The following is a 21931-nucleotide window of genomic DNA, read 5'->3' on the forward strand; positions in this document are numbered from 1 at the left end:
CCCGCGCGGCCACTTCCCGTGCTGAAGTGGCTACGCTCTGTCTCAGCGTTGCAGGGAAAGACGCCGAGTCAAGGACAGGCGGATGGGGACTGGGACTCGCCCCGGGGCTCTCCAAACCAGCCCCCAGTGCCGGCACGCTCTGCACACCCCCACGGGCCTCCCCAAGGGCAGAACTGGGGAAACGTCGCTAGGGCCCATCCTGGATTTCTGCCCTGCCTGGGCCCCTGAGGGGGACGTGTGTGTTGTTGGGGGTCAACCCCGGGGCTCCTGCATGCAAGCCCTGTGCTCCAGAAAGAGCTTTGCACCACGCCCCCCTGCAAATGGGGGTCAAAGTACGGCAGGTACGGCGCTTGCCTCATACCTGGGAACCTGGTTCAATCCCCCACATCCCATACTCCTCCCCAAGCACCCTCAGGAGTGATCCCTTAGTGCAGAGCCAAGAGTAACCCCTAGGCATCATCAGGTGTGGCCCCAAGACCAAAAAAAAAAAAAAAAACAGGCCGAGAGATGTCACAGTGGGAGGGCGCGTGCCTTCACCCATGGACCCACGTTCGAACCTCGGCATCCCCTATGGGCCCCCAAACCTGCCGGCGGTGATTCCTGAGCCCAGAGCCAGGAGCCAGCCCCGCTGAGTGTGGACCCCAAACACAAACAAACAAAACCAGAGGGGGCCAGAGAGCCAGCGCAGCCAGCAGTCGCTTGCTTTAAACGCAGCCAACCCGAGTGCATCCCCGGCACCCCATATGGTCCCCCAAACCCACCAGGAGTGACCCCTGCACGCAAAGCCGAGAGTAAGCCCTGAACACCACCAGGTTGCCCTAAAAACCATAAAGAGAGAGACAGAGGGAGGGAGGGAGGGAGGGAGGGAGGGAGGGAGGGAGGGAGAGAGGAAGGAAGGAAGAAGGAAGAGAGGGAGGGAGGGAGGAAGAGAGGGAGGGAGGGAGGGAGGAGAAAGGAAAAGAAAAGACTGAGTAGGGGGCTAGAGCGATAGCACGGCGGGTAGGGCGTTTGCCTTGCACGCGGCCGACCCGGGTTCAATTCCCAGCATCCCATATGGTCCCCTGAGCACAGCCAGGAGTAATTCCTGAGTGCAGAGCCAGGAGTAACCCCTGTGCATCGCCGGGTGTGACCCAAAAAGCTAAAAAAAAAAAAAAAAAGACTGAGTAGGCTCCAGGAAGATGGTTCACGGGGCCATGCACAGGGGCCCCATGAACCCCAATTCATTCCCCAACACAGTGGGTGCCCCAAGTGCACTGGAAGTGACCCCGAGTGACCTCTGACTCACCTAGGAGTAGCCCCGAAGCACCTCCTGAGGTGGCCTGAAAATGAAACAAATGTGGTTCCCAACCATCCTCTCTGCACCCCAGACCTGGGTCACCCAGCTCTGACATGTGGGGCTCAGCGGGGCGGCGGCCGATTTTTCAGTGCACCTGATTGTCCCTCACAGCGGCAACAGGAGAGAGTGTCGGAAAAGCTGGAGGAAGCCTAAAGCCTGCAGGGAACCCTGGGTGGGGCCGGAGTGACAGCCCAGCGGGGAGGGCCTCGTGGTGCACACGGCTGACCCGGGTTCCATCCCGGGCACCCATCGTGTTCCCTGACGACAGGAACAGGATAAGTCCTAAGTGTCTCTGGCTGTGGCCCCCAAAACCAAATAAACAAAACCCTCCAAGGGGCACTAAAGAAGACGGCCCAGGAAAGCTGCTAGAAACGCGTCATCTTATCAACATCGGTTCACAAAAGCAAAGTGGAGCCATACAGCAGGGGAGACTCCGAGACAAGGGTACTGGGGGCCAGAGAGAGAGAGAGAGCAAAGTGGGTAGCTCTTCCTTGCATGCAGCTGACCCGGGTTCGATCCCAGCACCCCATAAGGTTCCTGAGCACCGCCTGGAGTGATCCCCTAACACAGAGCCAGGAATCCCCGGGCATCGCCAGGGGTGGCCCCAAAACAGAACTGGCAAGTGCTTAGAAGGGTACTTGGGGCCAGAGAGCGCGAGGGAGTACTGAGGGATGCCTCTAGCCATGCATGAAGTCCACCCCCTGGGTCCCAGGGTTCCAGAGCCCTGCCAGGAGGGACCTCTGAGCACTGCGCCAGGAGTAATCGATGAGCACTGAGGGGTGTGGCCCCAGACAGAAACAGAGCAGCGGGCAAGCAAGTCTGTTTGGGGGCTAGAGAAATAATGCAGGGGGTTCGAGTACCTGCCGAGTGGCATGTGGTCTGAGGTTCAAACCCCCAGGGGCCCTCATGAGTGAAGCACGATCCTGGCAGCTGCTGCGGTGCCACCCCCGGGGTCTATCTCCCACCACACCACACCAGGTGAGTGTAAGCACCGCAAAAAGGGGTGCAGGGGACGAGGGGGAGGGCAGTTCATGCCCTGCACACATGGTCTTCCAAACACCGCCACGCGGCAGCCTCGGAGGCCCTGGGAACCTCAGGTGACCCCTGACACCCAGCATTCAGCACCACCACATCCCCGGGCCCCTGCCCTGAGCACCTGCCCCACCGCTTGGGTGGCCCGCAGGGGGGAGGGGGGAACACCCTGGCACGTAAAATGAATTGGGAGTGCCAGGGGCAGAACGTGCCACCATCGAGGGGCTGGAGCAATAGCACAGCGGGGAGGGCGTTTGCCTTGCACGCGGCCGACCCGGGTTCGATTCCCAGCATCCCATAGGGTCCCCTGACCCTGAGCACCGCCAGGAGTAATTCCTGAGTGCAGAGTCAGGAGTAACACCCTGAGCATAGCCGGGTGTGACCCAAGAAGCAAAAAAGCAAACAAACAAAGAAATGCCACCATCGAAACCATCCCCCCCCTTGGGCCTATGTCCCCATGTCCCCTGCGAGCACCCCAGTCTGTCATCACAAGGACGACACCGGGAAGGGCAGGGCCATGAAGGCTGATGGATTTCGGTGCTCACAAACAATGTTCAAGTCTCTAGTCGGGGGTGACGGGAAGCCGGCAGAGCCCCACACATCCTGTTCTCCACGGCTCACTGCATGGGAGCTCTGTCCAAGCCGCCTAGAGCACCCACAGGGAAGGCGGGGGAGGGGCCCAGGAGTCCGTGACCCCCTGGCCTGGGGCCCCTGACCCAGGATGCCCTGTCCCGGGCCCCCCTGGGCATGGACCAAAGGAGTTTGCGGTGTGGGGTCGCCTCCCCCTCCCCTGAGGCTGGAAACCAGCTACAGCAAGATCTTCTCCTGCGGCCCTAATCCCTCCCAGGAACGTCCACTCGCCCAGTGTGGCCCCATTCCAGGGCTGGAACAATCCGGGTACCTCAAATATCCGCCACTGGGCCGACGAAGCCTGCTGGATGCCCAGGGACTGGGCGAAGGGCAGACGGGGGCAGGCGGCGCTCAGGCAACAGCGAATCCAAGTGCTCCGGCTTCCTGGGACGGGTGCCACAGAGACCGGGGGGCACCGAGTCCTTCCTTTTACCTAGCGCGGTCCGGGCCCCACACCTGGCCCAGTCCCGGGGAGGAGTGCCATGTATTTCCCAACCCACCGCGGGGCCGTCCACCTGGGGACAGCGCATCACTCTGCAATGATAAACGTTCAATTATTAACTCCCCCAAACAAGCCTGGATTTAAAAAAAAAAAAAACAACCCCACGGAAAGTGGCCGATCCACCGAGCGAAGACTCCGCGTCTCCTGGCCCCAAAAAGGGTAGCTGGCCTGCGCCCAGGCCCCGCTGGGAGCCCAAAGTCCACCCAATATTTGCATGGGGCAACAAGTGACGTCGGCAAAGTTCGCCCAATATTTGCATGGGGTAAAAGGTGAAGTTCACGGAAGGCCACGGGATACTGGGGCTATAGAAGGAAATGTTCCTCGCTTGTGTTAAGTAACCGATAAAAACAACCACCGCAACGTGCCCTGGGCAGCCCATTCTATTTCTAGAACCGTCCAAGAAATGGCTAACGGCTTCTGCAGGGGAGTGAGGGAGGCGACCAGCTCAGTCCCGGAACTGCATCTGCAAACAGTTTGGAACAGAGAAGTCCTCGCGGCAACGCTCAAGTTCAAAGCCGGGCTCCAGCCCCGCGAAGCCGCAGCCCGCGCGCACCCGGGCGCTGAACCCCGCCAACTTCCTCGCTCGAGGGCCGCTTCTCTGCGGAAAAAGCCCCAGCTCGGGGCTCGGGAGTCGGGGTGCCGGGCCCCCGCCCCCCCACCCACACACACACACCCTGAACCACGCCGGGGTGACTAAACAATTTTTCCAACAAAGGAAAAAAAATGCAAACGATCAAAGTACGGCAGCGGCCGGGCCGCCTCCCCCTCCCGCCGCCCCGCCACTGCCGGCCGCGTCCGTAATTGCAGCCTTGGCCCGCGTCCTCGGGAGGCCGCGCGCGCGGCCCGGGCCCCGCCCCCCGCACCCCCCGCACCCCCCGCACGGCGGCGTCACGTGACGGCGGAGAAAACTAGGGGAAAGGTTAGCGCGAACCCCGCCCCCGCGCGGCGCGGCCCCGCCGCTCAGATCCGGTTCCACCGGCCGTGCCCGCAGGAACCTTCCGGCGCGAGCTGGCGCGCATCGCCGGGGGCGGCGCGGGGAGCCGCGGGGCGTCTGCGGGGGCGGCGGGCCGCGCGCGGTGCCCCCGGGGGGCGCGGCGGAGGGGCGCGGGGGAGGGGGGCGGGCGCCGGGGGGGGGGGGGCGCGGCGGCGGGGCCCGCAGACCGGCCCGCGGTGTTTCTATGAATGGGCACCGGGCGCCGCCGTTGCGTAAAGCCTCGGGCCCCGGTCCCGGGACTCCCCAGGGGCCCGGCCTTGGCAGCGGGTCGGGGTCGGGCCAAGGGCGGCGGCGGCGGCGGCCGGGCGCAGGTTTCATCCCCGCCGCACCTCGGGCTCGAAACGGCGCCAGGGCTCGCGCGGGACCCGGAGCCCCGCCACCCCGACGGGCGCGCTGGCACCGAGCCTGGGCGCCGCGCCCCCCCCCTTATTATTATTATTATTATTATTATTATTATTATTTTTTTTTTTTTTTTTGGTCCATTCAACAGCTGTTAGAATAGAGTGGCCAGCGCAAGGCCAGGCCCAGGGATGCTTCCGGGGAAGGAAGCCCTGTTGTCACTTGTGCTCTCCAAGGAGTCCCGGGGCGCACAGAGGCCGGGCCACCCCCCAGATACCACCCCGACCCCCGCACCCGCTCCCTCGCCCGCGGCGCGCCCCGTGGCTTGACGCCAGACCCTCCCTCGCGAGAATCCCCAGCGTCTGCACTAATCCCCGTGCGCGGCCAGCCCCCCTGAAGGCTTCGGGAAGGGGGGGAAGGGGCGAGGCTAAATTACGGACCCGCGGAGTGCGGCCATTTTATATATTGTTATTATTGTTATTCTTTCCGCGTGTGGTTTGCACGGAATCAAACAAGCCTGAATATCTGGAATGACCAGAAATCGGACGCCGGGGCAAGAAAATAGTGTAACAAAATACCCGCTTCCAGGGGTAAAACTGATTTTCACTTTCTTCCGTCACTGACAAAGTTACCGCTTCCCGGCTGCGCGCGGTCCTCCAGGCGGGCGGGGACAGGAGGGGCCGTCGGCCAGCCCGGCGGGGCGTGGGAGCCCTCCGGGGCCAACCTGGCGAGCGCCGGGCGCTTCCGACTCTCGGCTCGCAGAAGTCGGACGGGCTCGCACCCTTGTCTCGCCCGCGTTAAAGGGAAGCCAAGCCCCGGGTTACATTGTAAAGACGCCGCGCGGTCCCTCCCGTGCCCAGCCGGGGGAGCGGGCGCTCGGCTAGCGGGGGGGCGGGGGGCAGCCGGGCTGCCCAGCCGAGTGCGCCCCGTTCCGAGCCTCGGACGTTCGGCCGCCGGGTCGCGCCGTCGGGGCTCGGGGCTCGAAGGCCAAGCTCGCCCAGGCCTGGTCACGTGCCGCCCCCGCCCCCACCCCTGGCGCGGTCACCACTGGGGACCCAGCGCGACCTTGGTCAGATCTCCCGGGCCCAGCACCCAAGTGCCTCGCCCACCGGTGCCAGGCCCAGCACCAGACTGCGAGGGCGCAAGCCGAGAGACCCCCGGCCACCCGGCCCGAGCCCACCGCGGGCGACCGGGACACCGGGAGTCCCCGCGCCTTGGGCGTGTCCAGACGCTGCACGGCGGCGACGGCGTGGGGAGAGACTCCGCCGCTCCACGCACCTTCCCGAGCGGGGACGGTCCCAGGAGCGCCCGCATGGGGCCAGCCCGGGAACTGGGACGACCCCTGCCCAGACCCAAACCACCCGCGAGGGGAGAGGGACAGAGAGGGTCGCGGAGGCCCGCCTCGGCGGGGCAGGGTGGGGACGGCACACGAGCTGAAGACCCCAGACCCGTGCCACTGCGGGATGCGGCGGAATGCGGGAGAGCCGGCGCCCCAGTGCCCCCGGCCCGAGAGGACGGGGCATCACCCGCGCTCCCGGCACCACGGGCTGGAACCCACGGGGCTCCGTCGGAATCCCGGGCCTCATCCACTCCGCGGGGCTGGGAGAGAACTCGGGACCCACCTGGCCCCGGGCCAGAGCGTTCGGCCATGTCCGGAGCCGAGCATCCCTCCGGCTGCCCACTGGACCAGCCCGGCCCCGCGCGCAGCGACCTCGGGGCTGCCCCCTGTGCCCTCCCCGGGGACTCAGCCCACTGTCATAAGTGGAGGGTCCCCGTCCCACTCCCGCTTCCGGCTGTGTCCGCACCCCGGTGTCCCAGGGGGGACCCGGCGGCTCCCCTCGGGCAGCAGCTGCGCGTCCCCAGCCGGGTCCGGGTCCCCGCGCGCCCCACGGCGCGGAGCCGCGCGGCAGCCTGCAGGGCGGCGCCCGCCCCCCGTGCCCGCCGGCGCGCGGCCGCGGCCGGGCCTTACCGAGGGGGAGCTCCGAGGCGCGGCGGCGGCGGAGCGGACAGCAGCGGCGAGCGGCCGGGCAGCGGGAGGGCCGCGGGCGAGTCCGGGTGCGCCCGACGCCGGCCGCGCCGATTGGCTCCGGCGCTCGGGGCTGCGGCGCCGGCGGGCGGGGGGCGGGGCGGGGCGGGGCGCCGGCGGGGGCGGGGCTCGGCGGGGCGCCCCGGGAGCGTGGCAGGTGGAGAAACTGAGGCCCGCGCGATCGCACGCGCCGCCTCCACGTCCGTCCAGACTGGCAGTGCGGCGAGCTTCCGCCGCCTGCGAGCCTCAGTTTCCCCCCTCTGAGACACGGGCAGACTCCCGAGCCCCCACCCCGCGAAAGCGGAGGCCTTGCGCCGTCCAACCCTCTGACGCTGGCTGCCCCCTACCCAGCACCCCCGGACGCCCACTCGGGGCGCTCTCCAGAGCCCGCGGCCCCCGTGGGACCGTCCCCGAGCGGCCGCCGAGGCTTTGGGGAGGCAACATTTAGTGGGCGCCCGGAAGCGAAAGGGCTGGACACGGGGCCAGGATGACCCGGGAGCCTCTGGAGCGGTCACTGAGCTCGCGAGAAGGCCCGCGGGGGAACCGGCTGGACAGAGGGCAGCGGTTGTGCGGGGACGGGACGGGGCGGGGCCGGCCTAGGCGACTCGGCGCGCGGTGCTCCCGGGCCCGGCCTGCAGGCTGGCGCCCCGGCGGGCCGCGGGGGCTCGGTGCGCCCCTGCGCGCGGGGTGCAGGGGGAGCCGCGGGCCGCGGAAGGTCCAGAAGAGAAAACGAAAGCCGCGGCCGGGACCCGCCCAGCTGCTCGCCGCGACGTCACGGGCGCGCTTTCGAACTGTCGCGTTTTCTCTCCCGGGGCGGGTGGCGCGGCCTGAGGTCCCCGGAGGTGCCGGGCGCTACCCCATGTTTCCCCGGATTTCCTCCCAACGGCGCGCGCGCGGCGGGAAGCGCCTCCCGGGGACCTTTAGGGACCTTCCCCCGCTCCTTTAATAAAGCTGAACCACCGGTGCCCCGCGGGAGCGGCTGTTCCCGGCACATCCCCGAGGGGAAGCAAGCGGAGGTCAAAGGGCAGCGTCTCCCACACTTGGAGGACGTTTTGGTGACACTTCTTGCGGTCCCTCTGGAGAAGCGCGGGGAGAGAGGGGGCGGGGGAGGGGCAGGGCAGCTCCATCCCCAGCACCGCAGGGACCCCCAGCCCAGCGCAGCGCAGAGCTCGGGCGAGACCCCAAACCAGGAACAACAAAGGTTGCCTCCCGCGCACTTTCACGATGCACTATTTTCCTTTTTAATTGATTTTTTTTCATTTTTGTCACGATTATAAGGCAGTGTGGGAGCTCTCCTCACTTTAGTTTTGCACGGGGGAGGCGGAGTAAAAGGAAAAGCAAGTATCTCCCCTACCCACACGCCCGCTCCGAGCTACCCCTTCACCCGTTTAGTTTGCACTGCTCAGGGGGATACAAGTTGACACCCCCGCCCCCCAACACCGCAGCCCCGCGCTGCCGTGAGCCGGCCAACGTGCAGGTTTCAGGAGGTGAGGAGGGGGCGATGCATCTGTCCTTACCCGGGCTGAGGTGACGCCCGCACCTCCCCCTGCTCTGGCCTTGCGGCCTCTGACCCGTGCCCTCCAGTGCCCTTCCTTCCTGTCCCTAGAAAGGCAGCTGTGGCCGCCCAAGGTCACTTGCTGCCTCGCGCGGGGCCGCTCGTGCGCCCGCGGGATCCGCTCTGCTCCCCTCTTGTTCCCTGGCTCCGCGCCCTTGACCCAGTCCGGGCCCGTGCGTGTCTCGGGGCCACCTGCAGGCCGGGCCTCGCGGGGCCAGCGCCCGAGTCTTGCCCTGGGAGCGGCCTGCGTGAGGGGGGGGGGAGGGCGGCACCCCGGCCTGCAGCAACCTGGGGCCGCCAACCCGGGCACCTAATCCAGAGCCCGCGGCGCCCTGGGAGCTCCGGGCTGCATGTGGTTCCCGAGTCCCTCTGGACCCACAATATCCCCGGATGCTGAGCTTGCCCGCGCTGGGTTCTCCCGCCACGCCCCCTCCGAATTCTTCCCCTGCTAGTACAGAATTTAAGGTACTCGGCCCGCTGCCTGTTTGTGGCTATGAGGGCACAATTTTTTATTTTACTGCATGTAATGTTTTAATTAACCCTGAGAGATTTCCCTTTTATAACTCCAAAAATAGGTTTTTATGGAAAAAAAAAAGCCAAACATGTAAAAATTTAATGAGACACGCATAACGACGAAAACGGAGCTCCAACCATCAAGCTAGCCCCAACATGCTGGCCCTGTACCCGCACCCGCCCCCTTTTTAAGATTTTTGAAATATTATTACTGCTACTACTACTACTACAATTTGGCTGTTGTGCCACACCCAGTGATGCTTAGGAATTACTTCTGGCTGACCCTAGGGGAAGTTGGAGGTCAAATCTGGGTCGGCCAAGTGCAGTGCAAGGCAAATGCCCTCCACGCTGTACTCTGGCTCCGGGTCCCTGTACCCCCATTTTTTAAAAATAAACAAAGCAAACCCCAAAATCCAGCCATTCTGTGCACAAGTCCTTGAATTCGAAACTCTAAGTTAAGAGAACTTACTGGTTCTGTGGCCACACCCAGCAGTCCCTCCGCTTCCCCCCCGGTGCTGGTGGGCCTTGAGGACCCTACGTGGTGTCGGTGCCGGCCACTGGACTGTAAACAGACGCCTTACCTGCTGTCACTGTCCTCTCTGTGTCACCAGCCCCCAAGTCTCAAGAATACAGGGGCGGAGCACCATTGTCCTGGCGACAGCAGGGGAACAACTGTAACACAAGACGCGTCAGCCCCGCTTCCTGCCAAGACTGCAGCCCCGGCCAGCCTCCGCCTCTCTGGCCGCATCTTGCTGGCAGCTCCCCAGAAGGTCAAGATCCAAAAGCGTGTGACTTTGGGATTCAGCACCTGGTTCCCAAGGAGGCAAAGGGGTCCCCTCAGCCTTCCCACCCCTTCCTCCAGGAGCTTCGTCCCCACCCTGAATTGGAACCCCGAGTCCCGTAGGCAGGGAGCAGTGTGTCCACGTCAGGGGTGACACCGGGCACACTCACTGCTGGCCAGCAACCCCGGGGTCAGGGAGTGCGAAAGGAAGTAGGTCCACGCCGGCACCTCAAAAGTCACCCAAGGCTGGAGCCAACGGAAGCGCTGAGCTCAGGCTACACAGGCGGGTGCCACCCCGGCACCGCTTGGCCCCCTGGTCCACTGCCCCCCCCCCTGTGCTCAGAGAGGGCCAGAGAGGTCGGCACTCCCGTCCTGCATGTGGCCGATGCCAGTCCAATCCCTGGCACCGCATATGGTTCCCCTGCACACTGCCAGGTGTGGCCCAAATCACTCCCCAAATAAATAAAAAAAAAAATTAAGGGTCTGGGGCCAGAGAGATAATACAGCAGGGAGGGCGCTTGCCTTGCATGGGTCCAACCCAGGTTCGATCCCCAGCATCCCTTATAGTCCCCCCGCCAAAAAAAACGAAAAAGAGGGTGGGAAATGTTTGTTGTAGCAAAGACCAAACAAAACCATTGGCAGAAATTTCCCTCCAGTGACCCAAACTCTAGACATAGCCCCATGCCCGTGGGCATCAGAGGGGTAAACTGAAGCTTCTCCCCAAGGCTCAGACTGAGCAGCAAGGGAAGGGGGAAGAAAGCAGGGGAAGCACAGGGCTGCAGCAGACACATGTGGCCCCGGTTCCGGGCCTCGGGGACGGAGGCAGTGCTGGCCGTGTGACTCTGGGGGCACCGGAGGCCTCGGGGGTGCGCGAGGGTCCCTCAGGCTGAAGCAGGTGACCCTGTACTTCGCTGCCGCCAGGCCGGCCTGCTGGTTGCTTTATTATTCGCTCGGTTACTTATTTGCAGTCCCGGGCACCGAGCCCAGGGCCCCACAGGCACCCCCCCACGTGACGCGCTCTGGCCCTTTCCAGGTTGCGTGTTTGGTCATGCTTTGTTTCGGGTGCATGCGTGGCAGGGCCCACGGCTACCCCCAGCTCTGTGCTGGGGGTGAGTTGGCGGGGGCAGGGGGGAAGTGAAAAAGCCTACAGGGCTGTGAGCACACACGCGTTGTGATCTGGCCTTAGGGCCTCAGTGACCGAGGTGGCGCTGCCTGTGTGACCGTGGGGAAGTTGGGGGTGGGGGGTGCACCCTCCCCCCAGCCCCCGGGGCTACATGCATCAGTGCTCAGGGTGGACGCCATCATTCCCGGCAGGGCTGGGGGACTAGACGGGGTGACAGGCATAGAACCTGGGTCGGCGTGTGCAAGGCCCTTCCTGCTGTACTCCTGCTGTGACCCTAGTGACAGATATTTTTTGGGGGGGGAGTTGGCTTTTTGGGTCACACCCAGCGATGCTCAGGGGTTGCTCCCGGCTCTGCTCTCAGGAATTGCTCCTGGCAGTCCTCAGGGGACTATATGTGATGCTGGGAATCGAACCCACATTGCTCCAGCCCCGTTAATGTTTTAACCAAACGCTTGGAAAGGTGTAGAGGTGATCGGGGAGGTGACTTGAGTGGTAGTGTGGGGGGCCCACCGGGTCTGTGTGCCCGTGTCCAGCACACCCGTGTCCCCAACCATCAGGCACCTCACTCCGAACAACGAGAAGAGTCAGGGGCCCAGATCAAGAGCAGAGCAGGGAGGGCGCGTGCCTTGCACATGGCAGACCAGGTTCGATCCCCGGCATCCCATAGGGTCCCCCGAGCACCGCCAGGAGTGATTCCTGAGCACAGAGCCAGGAGTCACCCCTGAGCATCGCTGGACGTGGCCCAGAAACAAAGAAACAAAAAATTTTAAAAGTGTGTGAAGTGAGGGCATGGAGTCAGCCAGGTGAGGGAGAGGTGATGTTCTAGGACAGGGACGCCCAGGGCCTTAGGGACAGTCCACTAGTTAAGGCGGTGGTAGGAGTGAGCACAGAGCCAGGAGCGCCTCTGAGCAAAGCTGGTGTCACCCCGACCTCCCCCCCAAGGAGCTGGGGCTGGCGGTGGAAGTGAGTTCTGACATGGAAGGCTGTGCTTACTCCCGCGGGAAGTGTCCAGGGTCTTCACTGCCAGCCCCTGCACAGCTCCTGTGGGGCAGCGGCCCAGGTGGGAGGTGGCGCTGCCCGCGGATGTTTCCGGAGGAGCCCGGGGCGACCGGCACTGCTTCTTGCTGGAGGTTCTGCCCGTCCCCCAAACCACGGAGCTGTGGGGCCTCGAGGGGGAGGAAGGTGCCTCCAGGGTGACGCCAGGGTCCAGGGGCAGCGCCCACAGGAGGTCGAGGGCGTTCCAAAGCCTGTCGGCTTCCTCCCTGCCCAGCACCCAGGGCCAGGGGTTCAGGTTGAGGTTCGCTGGTTGCACTCTGCGGGGCTTTGCTGTGTCCTAGAGGTTTTCTGCCTGAATAGGGCCGAGGGTGGAGGGCGGGGAGTCGGGGTGGGAAGGGTTAAAGGGCTGTCCTGAATCTTTCTGGCCTTAACTGCCTTCAGCTCGACACACCCCCATGCCCAGACGGCCCATCTAGCGGGGACCCGGGGCTCCCTGACAGTTTGGTTTTTCCCTCCCTGGCGCCTGTGCCGTCTGGGTTGTTACCTGGAGGCAGGAAACGCTGATGGGAGTCACTTCTCTGCCCCTTTATTCTTCAGAAGCCCAGGCTCCACCATCGGCTGACGCTCAGGCTGCTTTGCAGTGCTGGGATGGAGCCCCGCGCCTCACTCCTGCAGCCCAGCCACCTCGCCCCTGCAGCCCAGCTGCCTTGCCCCTGCAGCCCAGCCACCTCGCCCCTGCTGCCCAGCCGCCTCGCCCCTACAGCCCAGCTGCCTCGCCCCTGCTGCCCAGCCACCTCACCCCTGCAGCCCAGCTGCCTCGCCCCTGCTGCCCAGCCACCTCACCCCTGCAGCCCAGCCACCTCGCCCCTGCAGCCCAGCCACCACACCTCTGCAGCCCAGCCACCTCACCCCTGCAGCCCAGCCACCTCGCCCCTGCAGCCCAGCCACCACACCTCTGCAGCCCAGCCACCTCACCCCTGCTGCCCAGCCACCTCGCCCCTACAGCCCAGCCACCCCACCCCTGCAGCCCAGCCGCCTCACCCCTGCCACCCAGCCACCTCACTCCTGCAGCCCAGCCGCTTCACCCCTACAACCCAGCCACTCCACCCCTGCAGCCCAGCCGCCTCGCCCTTGCTGCCCAGCCACCTCACCCCTGCTGCCCAGCCGCCTCACCCCTGCAGCCCAGCCGCCTCGCCCCTGCTACCCAGCCACCTCGCCCCTGCTGCCCAGCCGCCTCACCCCTGCAGCCCAGCCGCCTCGCCCCTGCTGCCCAGCCACCTCACCCCTGCAGCCCAGCCACCTCGCCCCTGCAGCCCAGCCGCCACACCTCTGCAGCCCAGCCACCTCACCCCTGCTGCCCAGCCACCTCGCCCCTACAGCCCAGCCACCCCACCCCTGCAGCCCAGCCACCTCACCCCTACAGCCCAGCCACCTCACCCCTGCAGCCCAGCCACCTCGCCCCTGCAGCCCAGCCACCTCGCCCCTGCAGCCCAGCAGCCTCGCCCCTACAACCCAGCCACCCACCCCTGCAGCCCAGCCACCTCGACCCTGCAGCCAAGCCGCCACACCTCTGCAGCCTGGCCTCCTCACTCCTGATACCCAGCTGCCTCACTCCTGCAGCTCAGCCGCCACACCCCTGCAGCACAGCCACCTCACTCCTGCTGCCCAGCCACCTCACTCCTGCTGCCCAGCCACCTCACTCCTGCAGCCCAGCCGCCTCACCCCTGCCACACAGCCGCCTCACCCCTACAGCCCAGCCACCTCACTCCTGCTCCCCAGCTGCCTCACCCCTGCAGCCCAACTGCCTCACTCCTGCAGCCCAGCCGCCTCACTTCTGCCATCCAGCTGCCTCGCCCCTGCCACCCAGCTGCCTTCCCAACAGGGAGTGAGTTTCCATCAGACGTGGCCCTGCACCCTGCAACTCATCCTGACTCCTTGGCAGCTGCACAGTGAGGTGCGCTCTCGGGCTTGGGAGGAAGGCTGGAAGCACTTCGAGGTGGGCACTGTGGCCCCTCAGATCCAGGTACTCTGCCTGTCGGGGCTCCTTCTCCGTTGGGGGAGTCCAGACCTGAGTGAGCACCAAGGCAGGAGAGCACGCAGGGATGAAGGCGCTGGCCTTGCACGTGGCCAACCCTGGTGCCATCCCCAGCGCCCCTTAGGGTCCCCTGAGCACTGCCAAGAGTGATCCCTGAGTGCAGAGTCAGGGGTAACCCGCAGCACTGCTGAGTGTGACCCCCCAAAAATAACATGGCGTGAGCTGAATGGAGGGAATGAAAGCTCCCCACATTCACACATTTGAGGAAATTAGTAGAGAACGGGGCAGGCAGGAAACTGCAAAAGAACTCCAGATATTGGGGTGTGTGGGGGGGAACCCACGTGGGGACCAGAGGGAAGAGGGAGAAGAGGGCGCAGTGAGGCTTAGGCACACACAGAGGCAGAAGGAGAAACTCTGGCATCCTATACACTGGCAAGCGACGATTAATCCGTGTCCCTATCTTCTATTTTTATGTTCTTTCAGTGGCGTAAAGCGGGCAGCAGCGCTGGAGGCAGAGACGAGCAGGGCCGAGCCCCCGCTTCTCTGGAGGCCTGGGTCCACCCCCAGTCCCACATGGACCCCTGAGCCCAGCCGGGAGCAACGCGGGGACAGACCTGGGAGTAGCCCCCAAGCTCAGCTGAGTAGAGCCCACGCAACCCCACCCCTGCAAGTTGCTCAGATGATCAGATCAAAGGCACAGTGCAGGTGGGAGGGAGTGTCGTGGATGGACACCCTCCCCTCTGGCCAGAAGAGTGGCCTGTGAGAAGTGGCCGGGCTGGGGCTGACCTGGGTTCGATCCCCGGCATCCCATAAGGTCCCCCGAGCCTGCCAGGAGTGATTCCTGAGTGCAGAGTCAGGAGTAACCCCTGAGCATCACTGGGTGTGACCCCCCCACAAAAAAGAGAGACGTTCCCAGGGCTGGGGGGTGACTGGGGTGCAGCGCCCCGAGATGAGGGTCCAGCTGAGGTTTTGTTCAGAAGCGACAGGAACAAGAGCATTAGCAAAAGGCAAGACTTCAGTGCTGGGGTGACCGCAGGGAAGCCCAGATTTGGGGGTGTAGATTTCCAGTTCCGGGAGGGACTCTACCTCGGCATGAACAGCAAGCCCACCGAGGGGTCTCCCCCCGGGGCGAGCAGGGATACCTGGAGCAAACACTTAAAACCCTTCGATTCCTCCCCCACTTTCCTTCTCTTCCCTGTTGCCACCTCTGTGGACGCCTGGGGTCACCAAGTGGTCTGTGGGGCTCAGTGGGGTCACCCCTGGATTGTGGTGCTGGCACCTGCCGGCTCGCTGGGGGCCTAAGGGGTGCTGGTGTGACAGGGACCCGCCAACAGCAGAGCTGCGAGATGGAACTCGGCATGCGGGTGGGACCGGGGGGTGGGACCCGGGGCCTCGCGCCTCTGCCACTGACCTCTCCCTGGCCACTCGCTGACCCTCTGAAAGCCCAGGGACAGTGCTGGGAGGGAGATCCAGGGCCAGGCCCAGCAGCAGAGCACGTGCCTTGCATGCATGAAGCCGAGGATTTGCCCCCTAACACCTAGACAATAGAAATACAGCAAGAGGCCCCCAAATGCAGTGGCTTGTACCAAGGCCAAGTCCAATGTATCACTTCTCTGCAGCGCCAAACCCCCTGAGAGGTAGCAATAACCAGCCCAGGCCCTGCCGCCCTCCCCACGGGCAGGCCTTGTTGGAAACCCTCTTTCTTGCGCTAAACCGTCTCCTAGTTTCACGTGCGTTCTGTGTATAAACTTTCCCATTTTGTACACCCCCTGGGTCACTAGAGACGCCCGATTCATGACTCACCAAATAAAGCCCAATCCGGGAAGGTCTTCACATGCATCTACAAAGCCAGCAAGATGCACACAGCCCAAGACAGCGCAAAGCCCTCACCGTCAGGGCCTTCCAGAAGCCCTTGCCAGGGGCCGGGGGGATGGTGCAGTGGGTAAGGCTCTTGCTTTGTATGTGTGTGTGCGCCCTACCTAGCTTCGACCCCAGCACCCAGAGAATCCCCTCAAGTTCCACCAGGAGTGGTTCCTGAGCACAGAGCCAGGAGTAAGCTCTGAGTACCACCGGGTGTGGCCCCAAGCCAAATCGAAGCAGCCACCAAAATAACAAAGGCCCTTCCCAGTTCCCAGAGCACTGCACTGGGTAGGAAAAATGACCCACATCATAGGACTGAGGTAAAGGACCGTCTGGCCACGCTGTCCTGTCCCCTGGTCAACTTTGCAGCCCAGCGCAGGCCTGGGACCTGCCACTAAATTTATGCAGTGAGGGTGACTGGAAGTTCTTGTGGGGGGAAGCCAAGGATTAAGCCGTGTGCGTGCAGCTGAGCGTCTGCCACGGGCCCTTCTATGCAAAGCAGCAAATGGCTCTGAGGGAAAAGGAGAACTTCCGTTATATGTACTTTTGTACTTATATGTACGTATATGTACTTATATGTACTTTTGGTTTCAGATCTATTTTCAGTTCGTTAGTTTGGGGTTTGGGGCCACACCCAAACTAACTGATGTTCAGGGCTGACTCCAGGCTCTGTGCTCAGGAATCACTCCTGGTGGTGCTCAAGGGGACCACCGAGAGGCCGGGGATCAAGCCTGGGTCAGCCGTGCGCAAGGCAAACACCCTCCCTGCTGTACTATCGCTTCAGCCCCTCGTGTTTGTCTTTTGATTTTGTGTAAGGAAGACACCACCGTCCTTTCGGTGCACAGGCCTTCGGAGAGGGGCAGCCTGGGTCTTCCCCACACGTCATCCGTTTGCTTGGATATGGTGAGCCAGAGCTCCCCAACTTTTTTTTTGGGGGGGGTACAGGCTGGTTTATTTACAAATATACCGATGTCTTTGTGGCTTCCACTTTCTGCTTCTGTGGGGAGAGGCGGAAGGTGAGTGTGGAGGACAGGGCGGGTGGGATGTGGCAAACGCTAATAAATAATTTAACAATGACAACTTATTAAATAAAATGTGTCTGGGACGGTGGCGGGCAGTGCATCTGTACAAGGAAACAGAGGCGGGGCCGGCGGGCCCGGGAGACCCCATGCCAAGGACGGGCACCAGCACCCAAGCGTCTCCCCGGGGCCAAGCGGGGAGACCATCTTCTTTTGAGGGGTTATTCGTGGCTTTGTGTTCACGGCCACTCTCTGCAGTGCCGCAGGGAGACTGTGGCCCCCGGGGTGGAAACTGGCCTCCAGCATGCCCAGCCCATTGAGCTGTCTGTTCTGTCCACGAATCAGGAGCCCACGTCCCGAGGGAGAGATAAGAGAAAACACTCTACCCCGGAAATGAAAGATCCAGGGAGAAAAAACACAAAATGGAGTCGGAGAGAGTATGGTGGGGAGGGGGGAACCCACCAGACACTCCTAGGGCTGAAAACCTTGAAAACAGGAAATGTTACATACGACATCTCAAAAACAGGACTGGAGCGATAGCACAGTGGGTAGGACATTTGCCTTGCACGCAGCCGATCCGGGTTCGATTCCTCTGTACCTCTTGGAGAATCCAGCAAGCTACTGAGAATATCCCGCCCACACAGCAGAGCCTGGCAAGCTACCCGTGGTGTATTGGATATGCCAAAAACAGTAACGAGTCTCACAATGGAGACATTACTGGTGCCCGCTCGAGCAAACCAATGAATAATGGGATAACAGTGCTACAGTGCTTAGCTGAATGGGGAGATGGATGGGAGTGGGGAAGAGGGGGATGTGGGATGGGTGATAGACGGTGGATGGGTTGATGGGTGAATGGATAAATGAATGGATGGATGGGTGGATGGTTGATGGGTGGATGGATAGATGGGTAAATGGGTGGATGGGTGGATGGATGGATGGATGGGTGGATGGATGAATGGATGGATGGGTGGATAGGTGAATGGGTGGATGGATGAATGCATGGATGGTTGATGGGTGGGTGGATGGGTGGGTGAATGATGGATGGGTGGATGGCTGGCTGGCTGGATGGGTGGTTGGATGGATGCATGGATTGGTGGATGGAAGGGTGGATGAGTGGATGGATGGACGAATGAATGGGTGGATGGGTGGGTGGGTGAATGGTGGGTGGGTGGGGTGAATGGCTGGATGGATGGATGGTAGATGGATGCGTGGATCAGTGGATGGATGGATGAGTGGATGGGTGGATGGATGGGTGGATGTGTGGATTGTTCATGGGTAGTTAGATGGGTGGATGGGTGGATGGATGGACGAATAGATGGGTGGATGGGTGGGTGGGTGAATGGTGGATGGGTGGATGGCTGGCTGGCTGGATGGTGGATGGATGGATGGATGGATGCGTGGATTGGTGGGTGGATGGATGAGTGGATGGGTGGATGTGTGGATTGTTCATGGGTAGTTAGATGGGTGGATGGGTGGATGGGTGGATGGTTGATGGGTGGGTGGGTTCATGGATGGCTGATGGGGTGGAGTGGATGGTAAGGTGATGGAGAGATGAACGGGTGAGTTGGCTGGGTGCACATACAAATGGACGGGTAGGAGGGGCTAGATGGTTGTGGGTGCTGGAGGGATGATGAGTGGAAGGGTGTCGAGAGGGGGCCGGGTAGGTGCGTGAGAGGCTGGATGGGCTGATGACCCTAGAGGCTTAGCTCTCCCTCTCGCTCCTGTCTGGCCCTGACCTCACGGTCTCCTGCAGGAAGGACCCCTGGCCCTTCACTCCTGTCTTTCTTCTCTGTGCAGTGCTCGTGGGCACCATCTGACTCTCAAGCTCTGAGGCTTCCTCTGTGCTCCAGGCCGACCTAACCACGGCCTAACCATGGCGTCTGTGAGGCCCCGTGCAAAGGAAAACTGCAGAGACCCCCGTGCAAAACTCATTAGGGCGGTTATTCAATTTCAAGATGACAACCAGCCATTAGCGGGGCACAGAGTGCTTCTGAAAGGTGGCCCCGGGCGACCCGGCTGGGTGCCATGGAGACAGCCGCCGGCCGAGGCAGGGCCCCACCGCTGTGTCTTCCTTCCGCACCCGAAGGACCAGCCCCTCCTGGGCTGGCAGCCTGGCTGGGCGCTGAGCTCCTGCCGCCTCACCCCTGCCCCCTTCCATCCTCTGAGCCTCTGTTCTCAGCTTCCTGCTGCTGGGGCACCTCCCCACCCGGCTCCAAGCCCCCAGAGGAGACTCCCCAGGCGGCACCAGACCCCGACTCAGTGGCTGCCCAGCCTGGAACCGTTCCTCTGTTGCAGAATGAGACACCAGGAAACGGGCCCTGGCCCGACCCCCCTCGCCCAGCCTCTTCCCTCTGTAAGTCTCTTCCAAGCAACGGCTCACGCTCGCCATGGGAATCCCACTCCCAGTGCACAATTCAGAGGCTCACAGTCTGTCTACAGTCTGACTCAGAACGTCTTTGAGCACATCTCTTCCTCGAAAGAGTCCCTGTCCCTTCCCCGCTGTGAACTGTCCCTCCCAGGCGCCTTTCTAGAGTTTTCGGCTTGAGGGATCATTCCTTCGGCCACAGACCCGCCAGCACCTTCATCCGCTCACGCCCTGGCAGAGGCGCAGCTCTGCCCACTCCGACCTGGACCCCCAGCCCTGCCCCAGGGCGATTCCTTTCCCTCCTGCAACATCCTCTCCCCATTTAACGCAAACACCACCTACTCCAAGAAGTTTTCCTGGATTTCCCCCAAATACCGGATCAAACCTGGAGGGCTGGAATCCTCTGACCCGAGAGGTTCTAGCCTTTTTCTAGAATTCCAGGGGTCTTCCCGGCCCCCTCCGGATCAGTGGGCATCTCCTGGGGGCTGGGCCACCCGCCCAAACTTGTGTGGGATAAAGGGGGCCGGAGACGCCTGGGTGCAGGGCTGGAGGGGAAAGTGCCCAGGGCGCCAACAGGGCGGGGGGCGCGGGGCCCCCTCGGTCCCGAGGTGCATGTGGCGCCCCCGATGGGATGGGCGTGGCCGAGATCCTGGGAACCCCGCAGGGCTGCGGTGCCACCCAGACGCGGGTGCGGGAGCGCGCGGGAAGGAGGGCCAGGGGGTCGGAACCCCCTCCCAGCCGCCTCTCACAGCCCCTGAGCATCCTGGGGTGCCCTCGGGCCGCACTTTTACGCGCCAGGTGGCGCGGCGACCAGGCAGGGATGACCGCTGGCTCACCCGGCCCGGGGCGGGCGTGCAGGGACAGCAGCTGCGCTGGTCAAGGTCGGCCGGGCCGCGCGGGGAGGAGTGGGGGGGGGGGGCGGGGGGAGCGCGGCCCCCAGGACGCCGGCCGCGCGCGCGCACCCAGGGGGACAACCCCCACCCCCGCGCCCAGCGGGGACCCCCAGCCCGCCCCAGCCTGCGCGTCCCTTGCTCCCGGGGCTCCCTGCCTGGCTGCAGAGCCACCCCGGGCTTTGCGCCGACGTCGCGGCCCGGCGCCCACGCGCCCGGGCTGGGCTGGTGGCGCAGACCCGTCACCCAGGCTTTAAGGGACACGTTTGATGGGGCGCTGAGGTGCGCTGGCGTCGTGGAGAGCCCCAGAGCCTGTCCCCTCGCCCCAGCCCCAGCCGCACCCCTGCTCTCTCGCCCGCGTCCTCCCCTCCCCCGGCGAGCCCCCTCGGCGTCCTGTGCGCGCTCACGACGCGGAGGGGAGAGGGGCGTGGGACCCGCGTTCCCGGCTGTATTTCCTGACCTAACGGTCTCCGTTTCCCCCTGCGAATAAAGGGCGACGCGCAGCGGGGCAGGGTCGCCTCCCGCCCCCTCGGAAGCGGCCGCTCTTGTTCCTTGGCGGGACGCTCGCGCCCGGGTCGCCGTTTACATCACACCTGACGTACATCCCTCCATCCTTGGTTGTATTTCAGGGATCTGTGGCATAAATCAGAGTTATAGTTCTCTCTCCCCCCTTTGCCCCCCGTAGCTTGAGGAAATTCCATGACCTTAGATTTTCTTCCTTAATACGCTTCTGATATTCTATCCTTTGCAACTACAAAGTATGTGGAATGTTCTGGGGTCGTCTGGGGTCGTTATTCATTCTTGGCGCGCATGTTTATTGGTGCTTGCTGTGCGGCTCACCTCTCGTGGGGCAACAAGTACAAAAACAAAGCAGAGACGGGCAGCACCCGGTGCCCCCAGCACTCATGAGGGTGTGTGTGTGTGTGTGGGGGGTATTTGGGGCTCACCCAGCAGTGCTCAGGCTCACTCCTCGCAGTACTTGGGGAATCATATGTGGTACTGGCGCCAGCTGCGTGCCAGGCAAGAGCCTCTCCTGCTGTACTGTCTCTCAGCCCCTTCTCTCGTTCCAGTCAGGCATTGGCTGGATGAAATCACTACCATCACCCAAAGGCCTAATCTCTGCAATATAAAATACAAAAGAGGGGCTGGATTGGAGCGATAGCACAGCGGGGAGGGCGTTTGCCTTGCATGCAGCTGACCCGGGCTCGATTCCCAGCATCCCATAGGGTCCCCCGAGCACCGCCAGGAGTAATTCCTGAGTGCAGAGCCAGGAGTAACCCCTGTGCATTGCCAGGTGTGACCCAAAAAGGGGAAAAAAAAAAGCATTCACCTGGGGCAGAGAAGGGCTGGCACAGCAGGGAGGCCGCTGGCCTTCCAGATCCAGCATCACGGATGATCCCGGAGCCTGCCAGGAGTCATCCCTGAGCACAGAGCCAGGAGGAAGCCCTGAGCACTGCTTGGTGTGGTCCTCCCCAAAGCAAGACAAAAGCGTCGGCCACACCTCTGCCTCACCCCCTACTGGTTCCCATGTACCCCTTGGAATTGACTTATGACACCCGCGGAGCACACCAGAGCAGGTACATTCCTTCCTTCTCTAGGGAGAGCAAACCCGCCGCGCCTGAGCACCCCTGCCTGGCGTCTTGTCCTGGGTTTCCTCTTCGAGCTTCCCAGTCCTTCGGCATCTGTGCATGGAGCCTCTTCCGTGTGTGTGTCCTGCTGGAGAGTACCGGATAGTCCAGCCTCAGTGGACTTCACTCTCCTGCACTTGGCGGTAATGCCTGTCTCTTGCCCTAAAACCGAAACAAAACAAACAACAACAACAAAAAAAAAAACACAGTTCTTTGTTGCAAAGAACTGTGTGAAGATCAGCGCCCAGTCCACCTGGGGGTCAGTGGGATGAAGTCTCAGAACCAAACCCGACTTCTGGGTCAGGGC

The 21931-nt window shown here is 63.1% G+C and overlaps 1 protein-coding gene across 1 annotated transcript in view; it reads right to left on the reverse strand.

The window, feature by feature from the left end:
- The window catches only part of CPT1A (carnitine palmitoyltransferase 1A), a 47094-nt gene extending 40177 nt beyond the window's left edge, over positions 1-6917 (reverse strand). Inside the window, exon 1 of the mRNA XM_055144120.1 lies at positions 6803-6917. The gene's annotated coding sequence lies outside the window, so the exon portion shown is untranslated. The remainder of the gene's footprint in view (positions 1-6802) is intronic.
- Positions 6918-21931: the final 15014 nt, after the last annotated feature.

The sequence above is a fragment of the Sorex araneus genome, chromosome 6 (assembly GCF_027595985.1).
Source record: "Sorex araneus isolate mSorAra2 chromosome 6, mSorAra2.pri, whole genome shotgun sequence".
NCBI classification, from domain to species: Eukaryota; Metazoa; Chordata; class Mammalia; order Eulipotyphla; family Soricidae; genus Sorex; species Sorex araneus.